Genomic DNA, 9,068 nt, shown 5'->3' with positions numbered 1-9,068 from the left:
GATACTTACTCTAGAGAAGTAAATCATGTGTCCATACATGGACCTGTAAAAGAATGTTCATAACAACTACATAGATGACAGACAAAAATCAGCTATACCTATGATACCCAGATATTCATATGTAAGTGAATAAACAAATTGAGGTATATCTATGTAACTGAATACCACTCGTGATTAAAAAAGAATAAACTACTTGAGGACAAACAACATAGATGAATCACACAAGTATTATGTCGACTGAAAAAAAATCCATACATAAAAGATGATTTGCTCTACTGTTTAATTTATATGAACTCTTAAAAAAATCTAAGCTATGTGTAGAAAGCAGATCAATGGTTGCCAGAGGTCAGTAGCAAAGAAAAAGGATCAACTGCAATGACAAGATGAAGGTTTGTTTTGGTGATGGAAATGTTCTCTATCGGGAATGTGCTTGTGGCGTACACAACTTTATTGAATGTATATATCATACAGTGTGTATATTTATTGTGCTTCAATAAGCTGATTTTCAAAAATTAAGAGGAAATCTCACATTTATAACTATCTTTGGTAACAGATGTTACATAGATCTATTGTGGTGATTTGCAGTATTTATAAATCAAACCATTATATTGTACATCTGAAATTAATATAATGTTATATGTCAATTATACTTCAATAAAAAAGAAGAAACTACATTAAAATATGGAAAAAAAATTTTAAATCACACATATTTCAATGAAGATCTAAAAAAGGTTAAGATAAAGCCAGCTCTAAGTTTCCAGATCTTAAACAACAATCCATGAGATCATACCATGGAATGTGTGAAGCTCCTCAGAACACAGTTGGAAAACATCTATTATGATAACTGAGCATTCCAAATCAATAAGGAAAGCTGGACTAGTCATTAACTAGTAGTGTGTCAATAAGCTAGCTATTTAGAAATAAAATAAGTTGGACTCTTATCTTAAATCATACCTAAGAATGAATTCTTTATGGATTAAATGTAAACATAAAGAAGTAATAGAGGAAGTTGTCAAATAATTAGTCATAAAACTTCGTGTAGGAGAAGATTTGGTAAGCATGGCTCCACAGCCAGAAACTATAAGGAAAAGATTAACAACTAATGGGGGAAGTACAAATGAAATCAGGATAGACTGTACAGAAAAAAATGTGTAATTGGTGAGACAAAAAATTAATATCCTTTAAAAATACAGAGTTATTACTAATTAGCAATAAGAAAAAGATTATACTAATGGGGAAAAAAGACATGAACAAGAAATTCACAAAATACAGTGTAATGGCTACTAAATATGTGAAAATACACTCAATATGACTAATGAACAAAATCAATGCTGAGATAATAAAGTTCACCTGCCTAACTAAAGAAGATCCTTGTTGTAAGAATGTAGTGCTAGTGGAAGTACATGTTTACATCTTTTTGGAGAGTATTTTGCAGTAAATATCAAATGTCTAAATCTTCATCATTTTTAAAAGTTTTAAAATTTATTTTATAATCTGGTATATAAAAAAGAGTTGTATTTACTTCAGAATTGTTTATAAGATGGAAAACTATTCTAAATGTTCATAAATACCAGATGCTAAAAACACAATTTGAAGCCACTGAAAATGAGACTGTAACCAATAATTATTGACATAGAAAGATATCCATGGCGGGGTGCCTGGGTAGCTCAATCGGTTAAGTGTCCAACTTTGGCTAAGGTCATGATTTCGTGGTTCATGGGTTTGAGCCCCATACTGGGCTCTGTGCTGATAGCTCGGAGCCTGGAACCTGCTTTAGATTTTGTGTCTCCCTCCCTCTCTGCCCCTCCCCTGCTCACATTCTGTCTGTCTCTCTTTCAAAAATAAAATTAGGTGGCTTAGTCGGTTAATGGTCCATCTTTCGCTTAGGTCATGATCTCGCGGTTCGTGGGTTCAAGCCCCGCGTCGGGCTCTGTGCTGACTGCCAGCTCAGAGCCTGGAGCCTATTCAGAGTCTGTGTCTCCCTCTCTCTCTGACCCTCCCCTGCTCACGCTGTCTCTCTCTCTCTCTCCTAGAAATAAATAAAAATATTTTAAAAATAAACAAAATTAAAAACAAAGATAACCATGGCACTATGTTAGATAAAATATGAATATACCTTCTATGAAGACTCATTTAAAAAAACACTATCTTTCTACTCATCTGTCTGTCTTTACCTACATACATATATACAGAGATACACAGGTCTGGAAAGTTTATACTAAAAGGTCAGTGAAAGTCATCTGTGATTAGCAAAATTAAAGGAAAGCTTTATTTTATTTTTTATATTTGCCTATATTATCTGAATTATTTATATGTAAAAATAAGACTGCTTAAAGGATTATTTACAATTTAATTTTGAATTTCAAATTGAGCAAGAAAAACTAAATCTGGACATTTCTAGAAGTTTAAAAACAAGCTATAGCTAGTCATCGTAATCAATGTTTACACAAACTACAATCTACAGTTTTATTATTTTTTTAAGCATCTAACTAAAATTTCTAGGAACATATCTTGAGGATTTCTTTCCCACATGAAATCCTGCTTAAGGATCTACTAAATAGTGTCCTTCTGCTACCCTTACCCCTAGTTTTCACTTTCTTCCTTTATATCTCTAATAAAATATCTTACAGGCTTTAAGTTTCTCTTCTTTGAAAATTATTTACTGTTAGGTCTTAGAAAATAAAGTGGAACTGTGGTCTGCATCTTATTTGAGAAAGAGAGATAATCTTGAATCTTAAACCTGCTCTGGCATTTTCTTGATCTTCACTAACCATGACCAAGGTAGAATGGTCTCATCTGCAAATTACTAAAAATAATCAGCTCTGGGAAGTGACCTTGGATGAAGCAATGTTAAATTGGCCAGGAAATTTTTTTGAGGCATCACTGTTATTAACTCACAATTTTTTCATTTCACTCTGCCACTGATGCTTGGCAGGTTATAATTTTTCATTTTTGCACTTGGATGAAACTCAGTGAAGTAGAGATTATGGAGATGGTAGTGGAGAATTTTTACAAAGGGATTTCCCCCCTCACTCCATAATATTATATGGCTACAAAATGCATCTCTATTGGAGACAACTTATCAGTTGAAGACATGTAATCTGACCTACACCATATTTTAATTTTTTTTAAAGTGCTGCCTTCTGTAGATAGAATTTATGTTATGACCAATTTATATACTTGGAAACATCTCCTTAGTGGAGATGGTTTAGGCTGATTATTCTTTGACAACTCCAAGCTTTCATGAGATAATTTGCTGGGATTAAAGAAATGTCTTTGAAAACAGAAAACAAATCTTTATGTAGAGATGTCCAGTGACACAGACTGGAAATAAACTTGTACTACTATTAATGAATTAAGAACTATTTTAGATAGGTGGCATCTATTTTTGGTGCATCCTTCCTCCTTCTTTACCTCCATAAAACCAGTTCCAATGCCAGCAGCCTAGTGATAACTACTTATATCCATATTCTTTCAGAATCTCCTTTCAGCATGCTATTCACTAACCAGCTTATGATAGGCACTAAATAGGTAAGTTGTCATTCTCTCAAGTAAAAGAGTGCAGAAAATGTATTTTAAAAATAAAGAATATTATATAATAAGAAATATAGTAAATCAGAGAACAAATTTGAGTTTGAAAATATCCCTTAAATCAGAAGATAACATTTAATGGTAACTAGAATAGAGACTTAGAGACCAGTCTCCAGTCTTAAAAAACTAAGAAATGTAGGGGCACCTGGGTGGCATAGTCAGTTGAGAGTTTGACTCTTGATCTCAGCTCAGGTCTTGCAGTTTGTGGGCTCGAGCCCCACACTGGGCTCTGCACTAATAGCACAAAGCCCCCTTGGGACTCTGTCTCTCCTTCTCTCTGCCCCTCCCCAGTTTGTGCTTTCTCCTCTTCCTCAATCTCTCTCTCAAAATAAATAAATTTTTGTTAAAAAAAATTTTTTAAATTTTAGTTAAAAAAGAAAACTAAGATATGCCTAGTTGAGTCGCTAATTCCCTTAACTTACTTTGATTTGATCAATAGCATCCAATTTAAGCCAGGGTAGTGTCAAGCTAGAGTACCAAACTAGGGACAACTATTAACTAGGAAAACCATTAAGTTCTTCCCAAAGTTCTTTATGTGTGTTATCACCATATTACTTAAAACGAGAATCAGGACTGCCTGGGTGACTCAGTCAGTTAAGCACTGGACTCTTGATTTCAGCTCAGGTCATGATCTCACCATCATGAGATCAAGCCCCAAGTGTAGGGAGATCATACCCAGGGTGTGGAGCCTACTTCAGATTCTCTGTCTTCCTCTCCCTCTGCCCCTCCCCCACTTGTGTACATGCCCATAAATAAGTAAATAAATAAATATTAAACTGCTACTCTCCCCCAGAACATCTGAATTTGAGGTCTTGTATCTAACTGTAGAATAAAATATTTTATTCCCCTAAGAAAACGGAGTTAAATACTATTTCACCATAGACATTATGATTACCTCACAATATAATTTTGATATAAATGAGACTGTTAACTATCTTTTTTTGTCTAACCACTGGCAAAATATGTAAATTGACAAAAGAGCTGCATAGTAAACAGCTTCCTTTGAGTGACACAGCAGCTTAGAGTTTAACAGATCAAATGTTTTTATAGCAACAGCTTAGAGTAACATTTTGGTTTTAAGTGAAGTTACAAAATGATATACAGAAATGAAATTAACCATTGCACGGAGATAAAGACGTAAAGTGTCTAATCTAAACTTTTTAAAAAAGAGGACTGGCAAAGATGATAATATCAAACATGCATCTTTATTAATCTGCATGAAAGATAGTACAGGCTAAAGTTTTAAGAAGCATGATTCAAATAAGTTATTTTAAAACAAATAATAAAGGCAAAACAACAGAGATGATACATTTTAAACATAATGTAGTTCCTTATTGAATTTTTATTTTTTACTAGATATGTTTAATAAAATGTTTTTCTGTTATAAATACTAATTAACAGCAAATAGTCTATCAAATAGCAAATAGTCAATAATAAGATATTTGTTTTTTCTACCAGCCACTGAAGTGGGAAAAAAGGGGAAGAAAACAAAAGTAGAAGGAAGAGAGACCAAAGGAAGAGACTGCTTCTTTCTTTCCTTCTCTAAAGCTCTAGAAAGACAAATACAATGCTCCAAAGATAGACTCAGGTCTACTCTTGTCCTATCAAGCAGGCCCCATTTCAAGCAAAAGGTAGAGTAGTTTGGCTTGCTCCTTTATAAAAGCTAGTAACATAGAGAAAGTTAGCCTAAATTTGCTATGCATTAAGGTAGCAGTATTTGGTGCAGAAGCTACAGAGGAACCTACTATTAAAATTTCCTACCTTAGAAAAATAATGTCAAGGTTCATCATTTATAGTGTGAAAATTGTTGATTTGACTCTTCCACATAAAATACTGAAAACTGAAAGACTAAATAGCATACAGTCATTCATCCTAGCAGTAATAAGTAACATGGATGATACACATTTTATTAGAAGGTCTACTACAAGAGGAGTACTTTATATTCTAATAATAAAAGGAAAATTCTTAGTTAAAACTTGGAATCTTTTTATTCTTGCAAAATTATTAATTTTTTTAATATTTATTTATTTTTGAAACAGAGACAGAGCGCGAGCTGAGGAGGGGCAGAGAGAGAGGGAGACACAAAATCCAAAACAGGCTCCAGGCTCTGAGCTGGCTGTCAGGCTTAGAGCCTGACATGGGGCTCAAACCCACGGACCACGAGATCATGACCTGAGCTGAAGTCGGACGCTTAACAGACTGAGCCACCCAGGCACCCCTTAAATTTTTAAAACCAATCCATTTTGTTGTTCTTGTATTACAAGGCAATGCATAAAATGTTCACCACTTCAAGATAATTCCACTTGCTTGAAACTGCATTATTTTTAAAATAGCATTTCTAGTATTAAGGGAAATAAGCAAAATCTCAGTAGGTCGTTTTTGTTTTAAGTAGTCAAATTATTACATTATAATTCCAAAACGGCATTTTTAAGGAAAAGTAGTTTGGACAATTACATTTCTTATCAATAAGGTAAGCTGAGTGTAATCATCAAAAATAAATATTATACCGCTCCCTTAAGATAAATGTTGACTTAGGTAACTAATTTCTGTTTTTAGACTGAGGTAATAGAAAGGAAAATATAAATAGTTAAGTTATGGATAGACTTTCTTAAGAAAAACTGATATGCTGATTTCCAGCATCTGGAAAATCCTTATGCAGATGCAGAAATATAGCAGACATCTTTGGTACTGTTACAGTACTGAGACATGGCACCTGAGGAGTAGTAGACACTGCCTCATGCCCTACAACTTGTATCTTCAACTTTCAGAAACTGGACTGACTAGGCATGTTAAATACTTCTTTAATCCCTTGTCTTTTTTTTTTTTTTTTAAAGAAAAACCAAGAAAAACATCCAGGTGCCCTGTTTTATTCAGGAGACTGTGCCAGAAATCATTAACAGAAATAAATAGAACTAAAGTTAGGAAATCTCAGCCAAAGCCTAAGATTTCTCTACACTTCAGTCTTCTCTCTTATGATCCAACCTTCACTTTATAATACATAGACATGCTCAATGCTAAAATGACTGTGTTAACAGAAACGAAGTCATATCACTCTGCCTCTGAAATACCAAGGGTGATAAAGATCTGTGAAATGGACAAAAATGCTTCAATTTAAGTAGCACTAGAATTAAACAGCATAGAAAGAGATGATTAGAGCTCAAGAAACTTCCCTCTCATAGCTGTTTAGGCATTCATTTTCCCTTACTTTCCCTTGTTTTTTAATTGACTCCCCCACCCCTCCTGCACTATCAAAGTTTTCTGAATCTATGAAAATACCAAGATTACTGTTTACATATACCAGATATTTTGAGTGGCTAAGACTTGTGCACACACTTATAAAAGTATAACACGTTACTATGAAGTTGGAAAAAGTATTAATCTCCCCAATTAACAGGTTCTTTAATTCAAAACAGTAAAATATAATCTATATATATATATATATATATATAGTGACAGCTAATAACAGGAATAAAAATGATTTACTAATGAAAAATAGAGATTAAAAAAAAGATTTGAGATAATTTAATGACCACAAATAATGTGTATCAAAAATGCTCCATCAGTTTTTAATAACTTATCATAAAATATTTACTAAATGAATATAATGGCATTTTGAGAAAGAGAAATATTTCAAGTAGTCGGGAAAGCAGGAAAAAACTTGAGTAGTTAAAAAATAAAAAAGAGATTCTTTTTCTTTCAAACAAGTCACAGGTGAAATGATGTTGCTGTATGGACTACACTTTAGGAATCACTGACTTGGGGATTCTTCTATGTTTGAGATTGTTCAGCATAGATGAGGTGGACACTCAAACTGTAGAAGATCTTAGGCAGGAGACTGTGTGAGAGTAGAGATTTCAGAGATTGAAGGTACATGGTGTAAATGAATCATGACAAAATGCTACCTAGCATCTTCCTATGTGTCGGATGTGTGAGAAGAGGGGTGAGGAAGAGGTCCTCATGTTGCCTTCATGAAACTTGAAGCATAGGGACCTGAAAGAAGTAACTATAAAAAAAATTCTGGCTACTGATTTTGCTATGGATCATTCACTCAGTTTAAGACCTGAAGAGTAAAAAGGTAAGCCTCCCAGAGCACAAAGGAATTCTTCAGTACACTGCCTTCAGACTGTATCAGCACCATTAGCTCTCCTGGGCTTCAAGCCTGCTGGCCCATAATACAGATTTAGGCTTGCCAGCCTCCATAATCACACCATCCATCCTCTGTTTTCTGTCTTAGCCACATTTCTTTATCTCTGTCTTTGACATCTATTTTAGTGCACCACTGAATGATCCTGCACGAATGTATTCTGGAGATCCTTTGCCAGATTCAAAGAAGATTTAATGCCTATCCTTCTTCTCAAACTCCTCCCAAAACACTAAAGAGGAGGAAATGCTTCCTAACTCATTTTACGAGGCCAGCATTATCCTGATACCAAAACCAGACAAGGACACAAACAATGGAAGCAGGAAAGTTAAAAAAGGAGAGGGGAGGGGAGGGACAACAGAGGAGGGGAGGGGAAAGGAAGAGATGGGGGAAAGAGAGGAAATTAGGCCAATATACTTGACAAGCACAAATGAAAAAATTTCAACAAAATACTAGCAGAACAAATTCAACAATATATTAAAAGAATCATACACCATGACCAAGTGGCATTTTTTAATTTATTTGTCCCACCTACTGAGAATAACCCTTCTGAGAACCATCATGAACATCTCTGCAAAGCAACATTGCTAACTAAACAATACCTAACAGGCCAAACTATCAAGAGATATTCAACAAAGTAATCCCACTGCCAATTTTGCTGAGTTGTGGGAAGAAGCAAACCCTCATGGCTCTGGATAAATGAAAAACTCATATAAAAGTAATTTTAGTTTCTTAAGTTACAGCTCTAAATATTTGTGAGACATCTCAACTCTGAGCTTCTTATCTCCAGCAGCCTGTATGTTTGGGCCACAATTACCTAAAACAGCTTAAATTACCCCCTCCCCCCCATTAATAGCCCTCATCATTCCAAAAATCTCACTCCATTGCTCTTGATACATTTATCTTGAAACTCACTGAAGTTTTTGATTGCTCTGACCAACTCTACTTTCTTGAAAGCTATCATCCACTCCCCACCCCAGCCCTGCCATGTCCCTGTCTAAATTCCTTCTGATCCAACCTAGACTTTATAAATGGCATATCATTTCAACAAATTTCTTATGAAAAATCCATTCCCTCTGCTTCATCCCTGATAACTAAAGGCCTTTCTCAGACCTATCATTTGCCCTCTATGCTCCTTTGCCCAGATTCCTGAAGGCTAATGCTGACATCGTGCTAAAATTACACTGCCTCTCACCTCAGCTGACCTCCCCAGGCCACTGAGCTACCTTTGGTTGGTCGTCTTTTCCATTCCCCTTAGTGACTGTCCCTAATGTCCATTATTCTCTCCAGCATTGAATCTCATCCCAAACCTCTTATCCTTTAGCAGATAGTTCCT

The sequence above is a fragment of the Hyaena hyaena genome, unplaced genomic scaffold, assembly GCF_003009895.1.
Source record: "Hyaena hyaena isolate Hyena2069 unplaced genomic scaffold, ASM300989v1 scaffold_755, whole genome shotgun sequence".
Lineage (NCBI taxonomy): Eukaryota > Metazoa > Chordata > Mammalia > Carnivora > Hyaenidae > Hyaena > Hyaena hyaena.
This window is presented reverse-complemented; position numbering follows the sequence as displayed.